This window comes from Mustela putorius, unplaced genomic scaffold (genome assembly GCF_011764305.1).
Source record: "Mustela putorius furo isolate JIRA1106 unplaced genomic scaffold, ASM1176430v1.1 tig00000145_pilon_pilon_pilon, whole genome shotgun sequence".
In the NCBI taxonomy this organism is placed as follows: domain Eukaryota; kingdom Metazoa; phylum Chordata; class Mammalia; order Carnivora; family Mustelidae; genus Mustela; species Mustela putorius.
This window is the reverse complement of record NW_025421294.1, coordinates 28,356,401-28,369,544: the sequence shown is the minus strand read 5'-3', so window position 1 is coordinate 28,369,544 and position 13,144 is coordinate 28,356,401. Positions and strand designations below refer to the sequence as shown.

At 46.7% G+C, this 13,144-nt stretch overlaps 1 protein-coding gene across 5 annotated transcripts in view; it reads left to right on the top strand.

Annotated features, from left to right (window-relative positions):
* RAD50 (RAD50 double strand break repair protein) overlaps positions 1–13,144 on the top strand; it is a 219,173-nt gene that overhangs the window by 33,840 nt on the left and 172,189 nt on the right. For all 5 annotated transcript variants that reach the window (XM_013052521.2, XM_013052517.2, XM_004745010.3 and 2 more), the window contains exon 3: positions 10,215–10,255. The gene's annotated coding sequence lies outside the window, so the exon portion shown is untranslated. The remainder of the gene's footprint in view (positions 1–10,214; positions 10,256–13,144) is intronic.

Genomic DNA, 13,144 nt, shown 5'->3' with positions numbered 1-13,144 from the left:
CTTGGCAAGGGGACAGGGGCCACCAGCCTTCTACAACCACCCCCAGCTCCCTCCAGACTACATATTAGAACCTTGAGTCTGAGATCTGTTTTATTTTCTTTGGGGAAGTCAATTTCACAAGTCAGCTTGTGATTCCCTGGGTATTGTTCTGTTCAAACTGGGGGAAACATGGGGAAAGTTTTTGGATCCAGACTTCATTCGAAAACCTCACAGGGGATTTTGGAGGTGATGCAGCATAGTGAAACAAGCGTAGTGATCATTTGTCGTCCCGTGCTTGTTATGTGAAGCTCCTTCTGCCAGTGGTGACTCAGGGAGGGAGAATTTCCCCTTCTCGAGCCAGCTGGACAAGTGTCAACACTTCTTTCTTTGCAGACTCTGGCATGGGAGGAGGAGCAGGGCCTGGGGTAGGGGATGCCCGCAGGGTTTGGGGGGCTGGGCCCAGTTGAACACACATGAAAAGAGGGGGTTCTTCTCTTGAGTCAGTCAGTCAGGGGTCCCCTGCCCTCACAGAACTGTTCTCAGCCCCTGCCACAGCACCCCCCCCCCAAACTGGACACCAGTTTGTGTGCTTTGAGCTGTTCTGAGACTCACCTCTCCCCTTCTTCCCATCCCAGAACAAAGCCCAGGTTTTGTGTGGCACACTCAGGCAGGCACACCCTCATGAGCCACTGTTTTTCCCAAACTCACACTCAGACTTTCCCCATTACTTCTTTCTGTTTTTTTTCTAGTAGTAGTGATTTTTGTCATTATTTCTGTGTCCACTGGTTTGCCTAATGTTAAAATAAAGAGTTCTCAAATAGAATGCCAGCAAACACTAGTCATAGATGAAGATATAGATAAATTGACATTTTATGAACTTCTCTTCCCCAAAAGTTACCACTGGAAGGGTGAAAAGGCAAGTCACAGACCGATACTTTCAGTAGTGTACCTGAAAGGGGACTTCTATTTAGAATGTACAAAGAACTTCTGCAGGTCAATAAGAAAAAGACAAAATAAGCAAAAGTCTTTTTTAAAGATGTATTTATTTGAGAGAGAGAGAGAGAAAGGCCCACAAGAGTGGGGGAGGGGCAGAGGGAGAGACCCTCAAGCAGACTCCCACCAGTCTCACCACCCATGGGATCATGACATGAGCTAAAACCAAGAATCATCTACTCAAGCAACTGAGCCACCCAGACGTCCCCAAAATAGGCAAAAGTCTTGATCAGCAACATCTTACAAGTGGATATCTATATAGCCAATAAACAAATTAAAACTTACAAGATATACATTCACCCAAAGGACTGAGACTTGAAAGACTGATAATACCAAATACTGCCAAACCCTTCTGCACTCCTAGCAGAAGTGCCAATTGGTATAATCACCTTGGAAAAATTTTTAGCAGTACCAACTAAAGCTAAGATTATGCCCATTTCCTAGGCCATGAATTCCACTTCTGGTATATGCTCAAGAGGAATGAGTGAGTATATCTTCCCATGTTTGTAACGTTTTTATTCACAGAAGTCCCAAACTGGGGCACCTGGGTGGCTCAGTGGGTTAAAGCCTCTGCCTTCAGCTCAGGTTATGATCTCAGGTCCTGGGATCGAGTCCCGCATTGGGCTCTCTGCTCAGCGGGGAGCCTGCTTCCTCTCTCTCTGCCTGCCTCTCTGCCTACTTGTGGTCTCTGTCTGTCAAATAAATAAAATCTTAAACAAACAAAAAAAAAAGAAGTCCCAAACTGGAAACAGCCCAAATGTCCCCTCGTAATAGGAAGGATAAAGAAATTGCATCATATCCGTACCATGGAATATACCACAGCCATGTAAAAAAAAGAACACACTATGGTGACACAGAGCAACAGAGACGAATCTCACAGACATGTGGAACAAAAGAGGCCAAACACCAAAAAAAGTGCATATTATATGATTCTGGGACCACACCTCTCATCTGGGAACTCCCAGCTTGGCCCAGTCTCTGCCACATGCCACAGGCTCTCCGTTGATGTTTGTGGACAGTGAGTGATGTGAGACCCTTACTGCTGAAGGTGCCTTAGGAGCAACGTGGTTGTAAGCAGTAGGGTGGAATCCGTCTGGGAGGCCGCTGATAGGCTTACAGTTCTGCTGCACAATGAAGCAGAACCTGCATGCTGTGAAGAGGAGCAGAAAGGAAGCCTTTTCACCGCAAGGGGGAGGGGCTACATGTTCTGGGAAGAGACCCTCACAGGTGCGCAGGGGACTAGGAGGGCTTCCTAAGGGGATAGTATGGTGTTGAGAGGACAAGAGACAGAAGAGGCCCGAGAAGGGCAGCCCAGGTTCAGGCAGCTGCATCACCAGGTGGTTCCTGAGCATTAGTGAGTGCGTGTCAGAATTGCCTGGAGGCCTTCTGAAAACACAGATGGTTGGGCCCCACCCCAGAGTTATGAGTGTACCCAGAGGTTCTGAGAATTTGCATTTTCTAACAAGTCCCAGGTGATGAGCTCCTGGTCTAGAAGCTCCACTTTGAGAACCACTGGCTTAAGCCAAAGCCACCTGGTCCAGCCAGTTGTACCTCACCTGAGCCACAGTGTGAGGTAAGCCAACGGCAAGATGAGACGGGGGTGTGGACAGGTGTAGTGGATGGTGACCGGAGGCTGAGGAATTTAGACTAATTTATAGACTTAATTTAAGGCCCATGGATGGACATGAATAAAGGCTGTTCTCTGGGAACAGGGTTCTTCCCACTCCATGGTCTGGGTACATTCAGCCTGAAGCTTAAAGCTATACAGATATGCAGGTGATAAATGTGTACTGCATTTGGCCTTGTAGAGATGAGCTCTATATGCATCATATCTACGGAGGGATACTCCATTTACACTGATGGGCAAATGGATTTTTAAAAGGCTGTTATTTTACTTTCAATTTTTCTAAATGTAATTTTTAAAAATTTAATTCCAGGATAGTTAACATACAGTGTTATATCAATTTCAGGTGTACAACATAGTGATTCAGCAATTCCACCAGTGCACTCCTTAATTCCATCACCTATTTCACCCATCCCCCCACCCACTTCCCCTCTGGGAAGCATCAGTTCTCTAGAGTTAAGAGTCTGTTTCTTGGTCTCTCTCTCTCTCTCTTTTTAAAGATTTTATTCACTTATTTGAGAGAAAGAGTGAGACGAAGAGAGATCACGAGCAGTGGGGAGGGTAGAGGGAGAAGCAGACTCCCCACTGAGCAGGGAGCCCAATGGGAGACTGGCTCCCAGCGCCCTGGGATCATGACCTGAGCCGAAGACAGATGCTTAACCAACTGAGCCGCCCAGGCACCCGTGTTTCTCTCTCTTTGTTTTTCCTTTGCACGTTTGTTTTGCTTGTTAAAGTCTACATATGAGTAAAATTGTATAGTAATTGTCTGTTTCTGACCTATTTCACTGAGCATTATACTCTCTAGCTCCATCCATGATGTTGCAAATGGCAGATTTCATTCTTTTTTATGGCTGAATTATATTCCATGGTGTGTGTGTGTGTGAATGTATATATTCACACACACACTTACCACATATTCTTTATCCATTCATCTTTCCATGGACACTTGGGCTGCTTCTAAAATTCAGCACTTGTCAGTAATGCTGCTATAAACATAAGGGTGCATGTGTTCCTTCAAATTAGTGTTTTTGTATTTTGGGGATAAATGCTTGTGTGATTACCGGGTCATAGGATAGTTCTATTTTTAACTTTTTGAAGAACCACAGTGGCTGCACTAGTTTGAATTCCCACCAACACCACATGAGGGTTCCTTTTTCTCCACATCCTCACCAACACTTCTGTCTTGTGTTGTTGATTTTAGCCATTCTGAGGGGTGTGAGGTGAGATCTCATTGTAGTTTTGATTTGCATTTCCGTGACAATGGATGATGTTAAGTATCTTTTCAGGTGTCTCTTGACCATCTGGATGTAAAAAGGCGTCATTTTAAATATGCATCATCAAGATTCTTTGTAGCCATGTAGTACATGCATGCTGTGGGGACGGCCAATGGAAAAGCAATCTGCTGATCTGACCTTTCAGGCAAAAGCAGCAGTTTTACTCTTAATAAAGAGAAAACTGCTCTAGATTTCTCTTTCTAGTGGCCCACAGCCCTCCCAGGTTCCCAGGGACAAAGGTGTTAACACCACACACCCAGTCCATTTCTATCACCAGAGGGACGCATGGATCCTGGAGGTTTCTCCCAAAAGGTCTCTCCTTGGCTAAGGGTGAGATAGTCACTTGGGTGGGGCTTGGGGAGGGAGGTCAACTCTGAATGCCTCAGGTGAAGAGTCCCTGCCCCTCCCCGGATTGTCCTGGTTGGGACACTGGACCAGCCAGACAGGCCATTTCCTGGACGACCCAGGTACAAAAAGCAGATGCCATCTGTTGTCCTGGGTGCTGGCTTCCAGTTATACCTCCAATAAGTTACACTGAGTACCAACTTTTTGTCAAGAAATCTACTGGGTGTGGTAGAAACACAGATGAATCAGCCACAGACCTACTCTCCAGAAACACCCGATTTAATAGTGGGGAAGGAGACAGAGGCCATTCCTGGTCATTAAAAACCGTTCTTCGCAGGGGTGCCTGGGTGACCCAGTTGGTTAAGCGTTTGCCTTCAGCTCAGGTCATGATACTGAGATCTTGGGATTGATCCCCATATCCAGCTCCCTGCTCACCGGGGAGTCTACCTCTCCCTCTGCTCTCCCCGCACCCCATGTGGGCACTCCCAGGTGCACTCTCTCTCCCTCTCTCTCTCAAATAAATAAATAAAATCTTTAAAAACTCTTCTTCCTGGTCTCTTGTTCTCTCCTTTCACATGCCTGGTCTGGGTCTAGCTTCCAGCACTCCCCAGCCCTAGAGGCTGGGGGCTGTCACCATTCACCAGAATCCTGGAGTCACAGAGATGAGTAAATCAAGATGCTTTTGGTCTGGTGGAGAGCCCTTCCTGCCCCATACCTGGGGATAGGGCAATTCTGACCAGGTGCCCTCCAGCCATTCCCCATGATGCTGAGGACATGACCCTCAGCTCTGGGCTGGGGAAACCCAAGTCCCCTTGCTGGCTGGGCTCCACATTGACCAAGGGAGCCCAGGGACCCCTGGCTTTGCATCGGCCTGGCCCAAACCAATCAAATCGCAGGTCTCTGGGGATTACAGCTGCTGCATACATGATTATCCACAGGAAGATGAGACGGGCTCAGGTGACTGTCAGTGCCTGCTGACTTCCTGAGGACCTCCTTTTTGTTGGAGTCCTGCCTCCCTTATTCCTTAGGGACCTGGAAACTGGCTTGCTCCCTCCTCACCGTCACCCGAATGTCCCCTCCCCTAATCCCATTTGCAAGAGAATCACTTACAATAGAACAGGGACCCAGAGATCAGAAGCAGATTTAGATCTTGCTCTGCAGCTCCGTTGGTGTGACTAGGGCAAAGCACCTAACCTTTCTGAACCTTAGTTTCCTTTATCTGTAGAATGGTGATAATGACCTTGTTTACTTCATAGTATTGTTCAGAGGCACAGAGGGTACAGAAGCAAAATTCTTGTCCTTAAACCGCCTTAAAGCCTAACAAGGGAGTTGGACAAGCACACTCACTGTGTGATCTGTATCAGACCAGAGGCTTGTTTGGGGTGCAAATAGTGAGCAGAGTGGAGGCAAACTAATTCTATCTAATAAGGGGGACCTGCAGAGCTATCATGAGGTGTGGGGCATGGAAGCAACTTTCCAGGGCTTTGGACTGGCACCAGACACTCTGTTAAGCATTTTACCCATGTTTTATTTAGTCCTCACAATAAGCCTGTGAGATAGGTTTTATAATCCCCATTTTATAGATAAGCAAACTGAAGGTTAGAAAGGATCATGCATTGCCTTGGCATAGTATTAACTGAGCATCACCTACATGCTAAATGTTGCCTGTATAACAGTACACAAAACAGACCCAAGTCCTCGCTTCTGGAGCTTGCATTCTATAGGTGAAGTCACTTGCCCAAAATGAAACTGGAATGTGTCAGAGCTGGGACTCAAACTCAGGTCTGGTGGCCTCCTGGGCTTGTGCTTTTCCCACCTCACCCCAGAACTCACCGCTCCCCAGGACACTCCTCTCATTGGGGGCACAGACTGCTCCTGCCAGCCCTTCTGGGGAATTTGGAGGTTCCAAAGCAAGGCTGGGTCGGGGATAGGAGAGGAGCTGACATTTCTGTAGAACTTTCTGTGTCCCAGGCCCTTCCTGTCAGCACTGCCCCCCAAAAAGACTGAATGCCTGACTACCTGGATGTTTTCCCTAGGGAGAGATGGAAAGGGGGAGCTTCCCCAAGGGGGATTCAAAGGAAGATGGGGGGCTCTGTATGCTTCCCTCAGAGGGAGACACCCTCTTCCTGGCTAAGGTAGGGAATCCCTTTGGATTTCACTGGGTTTAAGAGTGGGGCCTATTGTTTCCCTAGTGTTTAGACCATCTGAGGGAGGAAAACTCCAGACCAGGGTGTATCTGAGGATAAAGTCAGCCTCTGGCATCTGAGTGGATTCTGGCTCCTTAGTAAAAGGCTCAGCTCTGCTCTTCCACTGTTCTGGGCTTCAGGCTGCTTCTTGTTGCCATGAGACCCATGACACTCCCACTGGGCAGTGATGTTGGTTTCCTCAACCCAAGAAGACAACCAGGGATTTGCAAACCTACCCCACTAAGAAAAAAGGATGCAGTTTATTCCTAGTGGCAGTCACTTGGAAACAATCTAAATGGCCGATGTTCGGGGATTAAATGAATTATGGTAAAAACATGCATTAAGTAGAATACTGTACAGACATTAAAATCAGCACGTGGAAGAAAATTAATGGCATTAGAAGGGTGCTTATAATAGGTTTAGTCAAAATTCATAACTAAAACAGCGTACACAGGGGCACCTGGGTGGCTTAGTGGGTTTAAGCCTCTGCCTTCGGCTTGGGTCATAATCTCAGGGTCCTGGGATTGAGCCCTCCATCAGGCTCTCCACTCAGTGGGGAGCCTGCTTCCCCCTCTCTCTTCTGCCTGTCTACTTGTGATCTCTCTCCGTCAAATAAATAAACAAAATCTTGTGTTTTTTTTTTAAGTGTACACAGAAAAAAATGGATAACCCAATCTTGCTTTTTTAAAAAAGATTTATTTATTTATTTGAGAGAGCGTGAGTTCAAGTGTGGGGAGGGTCGGAGGGAGAGAAGCAGACTGCCCACTGAGTACAGATCCCAGACCCCCAACCCTAACCCCACCAAGGCTGGATCTTGACCCTGAGATCATGACCTGAGCTGAAATCAAGAGTCGGTGCTCAACTGACTAAGCCACCCAGGTGCCCCAACCTGATCTGATTTTTAAAAACTCTGTGTATATGCAGAGAAAAATGTCTCCAAGGATGTATACCAAGTATGAGCAGTAGTCCTCTCTGGGTAGTAGAATTGTAAGTGATTTTTTCCCTCATCTTTTCTGCATTTTCCAATCCTTCAGTGAAAATGCATGTTTTTCGTAACCACGGAGAGAAAATCCCATGGTATATATTAAAGAGAGAAGAGGAAAAGAATGTCTCCTTTTGGCCCTGCACTTAGATAACCGCAGGCCCTGGCCAGCTCTGGGATATTTGGATGCTGAAAAGTAGTGGGTCAGGGGCCAGCATGCGGAGAACTAGCCCAGCACGAACACCACGCCCAGACAGGCCACCCGACCCCAAAGCTTCCTCTCACCCCATCTCATTGGTTGGCTTTGCTGCATTTGTTGGCATCTGTCTCCCCAGGATGATCGCTTCCTCCACAAGTCAGGCTCTATTACCTCTTCTGTTCCCTCTCACTTCCCATCAGGAAAAGCGGCCCAAATGAGATCCTGGTTTGTAAGCATCAGAGGACATACTCAGCAGCCCCAAGCTCTGGGCATTGATCCTAAAGCGACAGGGGCCAGTGAGAAAAGTGGGAACTCCTTCATGAGAGTCTAGAAATAGGCAGATAGCTGGCTTATGGGGACAGAGGCTGGCTGAAGGTCAGCAACCTGCAGAACCTGGTCCAGCTTGGTAACTACGGCTGCCACTGAAATGGGCTGTGGAAATGCCAGCTTGGTGTGAAGTACAGGTGGAAGCAATTCGTCTGATCACTTCTTCCCCCTTCACTCCCAGGGTTCCCAGGGCTCCTGCGGCTGCCATCTCACTTTGCCTATAGGCTGGTGACTTCAGCTCTTCTCTTTTGAACCTGTTGCAGTCAGGTTGTCATCCCAGCACTTCCACTGAATCTGCCCTTGACCAATATCACCTGGGACTCTAAGTTGCCAAATCCGGACAAGTTCTTTGTCCTCACATGACATGACCTATCACAGTGGATTTGGCCATCCTCCTTGAACCCCTTTTTCCTGGTTTTCCTCCTATTGTACTCCTTCTTGGTCTCCTTTACTGTCCCTCAGTCCCTAGAGTTTCCCTGTTGACAGTCACCCCCTTGGTGGCCTTACCCTGTGTCACTGCTTTAAAGAGCCACACTCTGAGCACTTGCAAATCTTCATGGCTAGTCTAGACCTCTCCCCTGAATTCGCATATCCACCTGCCTACAGATCTCTCCATGTGAGTCTCTAAAAGGCATCTCCTACGTAACATCTCCAAAACTAAGTTCCTTATCTCCCCCCTCCAACAGGCTCCACCAGCACAATGCAAGCCAGATAGTAGCAATTCGAGTTCTAAGAATTCTTTATTTCAAACTCACCTCTAATCCATCGGTGATCCTGTTGGCTCTCCTTTCTAGAATCTGACCACATGTCTGTACCTCCATGCTGCCTCTGTAGTCCAAGCCACTGTCATCTCTTGCCAGAATTTCTGTAGTAGCCTCCTAACTGGTTCTACCTCTGCTCCCCAATTTATTCTCAACATAGTGTCCTGAGTGATATTGGGGGGGGGCTTTTGTTTTGTTTTGTTTTTAAGAAGTGGGAGGAGAGGGAGAGGGAGAGAGAGAATCTTAAGCAGGCTGCATGCCCAGCATGAAGCCCAGTGCAAGGGTGATCTCATGACCCTGAAATCATGACCTGAGCCGAAATCAAGAGTGTCAGATGCTTAACCAACTGAGCCACCCAGGTGCCCTCAGAGTGATATTGTTAAGATGTGAGTCACATCATGTCATTTTTCTGTGTAAAACTGTCCAGTGGCTCCCATCTGAGTCAAAGCTCAAGTTCATCCAAGGGCCTTCTTTTTGTGCCCTGCATGTTCAGAACCTCACTGCCTCTCTGATCCCCTATCTTACCTCCCCTTCACTCACCCTGCTCTGGTCTGGCCCCACCACCCTTCCCAATGATCTTTACCATGTCAAACAGCCTCTCACCTCTGGGCCTTTGCACATGCTGTTATGTTCCCTCCACCTGGAAAGTTTCTTCCCCATTAAATGTCAGGGTTCAGACTTATTTCTTTCAGGTCTTTATTCATAATTCACTTTCCCTGGCCATACTATTTAGAGTTTCATTACTCCTGCCCATCTGCTCCAACACTCCCTTGACTTTCTCCTGTTTGCTTTTCCCTCCAGAACACTTTCCTCTTCTGAATACTATATACTGTATTTTATTTCCTTCTCCAGTTGTTGGTCTTGCCTCATAGAATGCAAGCTACACAAAGGCAGGGTATTTGTCTCTTTTGTCTACTTCTGTATCTCCAGAGCCTGAGGGCAGTGCCTGACATATAGCTGGTGCTCAGTAAATGCCTGATGAATGGCTCTATGACTCAAAATACATGAAAGGATGATTTTCTGTTTATAAAAGGCCTTGAGGGGCCCCTGGGTGGCTCAGTGGGTTAAAGCCTCTGCCTTCAGCTCAGGTCATGATCCCAGGGTCCTGGGATCCAGCCCTACATTGGGCTCTCTGCTCAGCAAGGAGCCTGCTTCCCTTCCTCTCTCTCTGCCTACTTGTGATTTCCGTCTGTCAAATAAATAAATAAAATGTTTAAAAAAATTTTTTTAAAAAGGCCTTGAGAGAGGGGAGGGGGAAGGAAAAAAAAAAAAAAAGACCTTGAGACATGGTGGAAAGAGCCCTGGAGTTCCTGCCAGCATAGGAGCATCGAGAGACCAAATGAGAAAGAAATGCCCCCAGTGGAGAACGTCCATGTGTGGAAGTCTGGTGTGGGCCAGCATGCAGCCAGCTCACACCTTGGTGGCTTCTAAAAAGTCACCACAGATGAAAGAGGTCCCAGTTCTCTTCCATCCAGGCCTTTTTTTGCCCCAAGGCCTGCCCTCAGGACTCTGTCTCAATCACTTACTTTCCTTTTCTTCTCTAGGTGCCTGAGTTTGTAGCCTTTTGGAGGAAGACAACAACAAGGTAAGAGAACAATAAGACTGTGTCTAGTTTGGGACTTCCAAACTTACAAGGCCTTGGAAGGTATTCAAGGATGTTGAAAGTGTTGGCAGCTGGATGAAGCGAAGGTCCAGAGGACTCGTCTTGACTTCCTGGATAGAGTGTGGGTGCTGGGACAGTGAGGACAGCTCAGTATTTAACAGTGGATCATCAGCGGTGGCTGTAAGGTCTCAGACCCAAGAAGATGGTGCTCACCTTGGGAAGACAGGGCACCCTCCCCCAAGCCAGTGGGCTGTGCCCATAGTCTGGCTCTCCTGCTCTGCCTCCCTGGCCTCCCTCCAGGCCTTTCTCTTTCACCCCTTGCTTTTCTGCCAGGCCTGCTGAAGTCAGGGTGTCCTGGGCATGCTTTCTTTTTTTTTTAAGCAAGGATGGTTTGGGTGTAAATTTAGAGAAATATAGGATGCTTCCTGCATAGGGGTTCTCTGATTCTGGGTTAAACCACAGTCCAAATTTTAAAGAGTGAAAACACTCAGTAAATAATGGCTGTGGGGAATTGTGTACCAATGTACATAGTGTTAAAAATGTGTCCAGCATTGGACCAAGCAATTCCACTTTCTGGAATTTATCCTAGGAAAATAATCACAGTTATGCAAAGATGTGTGTACAAAGATAATTTGTCACTGCATTGTTTTTATAAGAAGGAGTGAGAGAGAGGAAGGAAGGAAAGAGAAAAGAAAGGAAAAGAATTGGAAAGCCTAAGAAAAAGGAATTGGTCCTTTAAAATCTGGCACATCCACATAAGGGCATGTCACACAGCAGAATGACCTAGGTGTATACTTAATGGCAAGAAAGATGTTTGCATATATTGCTAAGTTAAGGAACAACAACAACAAAAAAGGAAATGTAAAAAACTCAGCAAACATGCAAAGCGAGTGGCTTGGGAAACAGGCTGGAGGGCTGAAATCCAGGTCAGTCTCTTTTAACACATGTGAGCACTCAGGCAGGTGATTTGATCTCCCTAAGTTTCTACATCTTTCCAGTAGAATGGGCATAATAACACAGGTCTTGCAGAGTTGTAAGAATTGGGTGGGATTAACACATCTAAAGGCCTGGGCACAGAGTCCAGCCTGTGTCGAGTGCTCAGCAGGTGGGCACCCAGATGAGGTGTGAACCAGTAGTATTTCTACTTGTGTATAAGCCTGGAAATGTTCTGGAAATTCATAGTCAAGTAGTGGTTTTATTTGTCTGGTAAAATATTGAGTGATTTTCAATTTTTTTTAATTTTTGTGCATGGAATAAATGTTACTTATTTAATGATGGTGTTATTTTAAAAAGGAAGTAACAATTGAAAAGGTTAAAAAAAAAAAAACCTGCCATGCATTTGGCAGGCAAGCCAGCTGTGCAGCCTGGGTGAGTAGAGGTAGGAGGGAGGAAGAGGAAGAAGGGCAGTGGGTAAAGGAAAGAACTGGAAGGACTGTTGGGCCTGAGGGCTGGTGCCCAAGGAGATGCACTTCAGCAGCTCAAGCTGCTATAGGCATGTCCCCCACTCTGGCCCCTCCTGGGGAGCTTCTGGGGCTCTCCTGGCAGGAGATACGGTGACTCAAGGCCCATCTGTCCCATGAGATGGCGATGAGTGTGTGCAACCAGCTCCAGCAGCAGAGCACATCAGCGGAGGGGCCCTGGGCCTTCAGAAACCCAGCATCTTGTCCAGGCCCAGAGCAGGAGAGGCAGGAAGTCCTAGGGAGTTCCTCAGTTCCTCAAAGAATGACTTGCTCCTCTCTTCTTTGGCTCCCTGGCCAGATCCACACTCAAGAGCAGGATCTCCCCAGTCAATACAACCTTCTGGGAAGGGGAGCCAGTGACTGGTGACTGCCCCTGGGTTGCTGTGTGGGCTCCACCCTCATCCCCAGGCACCAACAGCCTTCACTGGCCAGTGAGATTGGGAGAAACTTTTCCACGTTAAGGAGGTGCCAATTTATTCAGCATTCTCGGGGCATGGCTCATCCATGCAAGTGACTTCTCCAAATAACCAAACTTAATCCCATTGCATTGCAATTTTTCATTGTACTCATTTTTAATTAATTTCTGTTTTATCATGTTGATCAAAATAATGCAGGCATATGGTTTCTGTATCAACAGTACAGAGAGGCTGGGAATAAAAACCTTCTCCCTTAGCTTCCTCAGTCCTGCTCTCTCTAGAGATAGCCTCTTTCAACTCTTTCGTTAGTTTCTATTTCTGCTTATACTGTTATTTCTTGATTTACCAATTTAAGACATTTGTTGACTTGTGGGAGATAAGAATTGAGCTTCCTACAAAGTCATTTCCAGTTCTCCCCCATCTCCCAGTAAGAATATAACATGATTTTTGGTTAACTCAGTAGTGAATGTAGCGGTATTCTTCACTGCTGAGCTAAGTAGTGTGTTGTGTGGGGGGAAAGTCTTGTATCTTTGATAATTTTCTCGCTTCTATTTTACCTGTTGGACCTACTGGATTTACTCTTCTGATTTTCTTATATTTTCTCTATTTCCCTGCCCTTTGCTCTTGGGTCTCCTTTCTTGGGCAACTTTACTTGACTTTATCCTCCAACCTTGCTGCTGATGTTTTAATTTCGGCTTTCATATTTTTTTTTAAAGATTTTATTTGTTTATTTGACAGCGATCACAAGTAGGCAGAGAGGTAGGCAGAGAGAGAGGAAGGAAAGCAGGCTCCCCGCTGAGCAGAGAGCCCAATGCGGGACTCGATCCCAGGACCTGAGATCATGACCTGAGCCGAAGGCAGAGGCTTTAACCCACTGAGCCACCCAGGTGCCCCACAGCTTTTATATTTTTAACATACAGTTATTCATTCTTATCTTCTGTGCCTTTTTTCATAATCGCATTTTTGTTTTATGGATATACTCTTGATCTCTTACT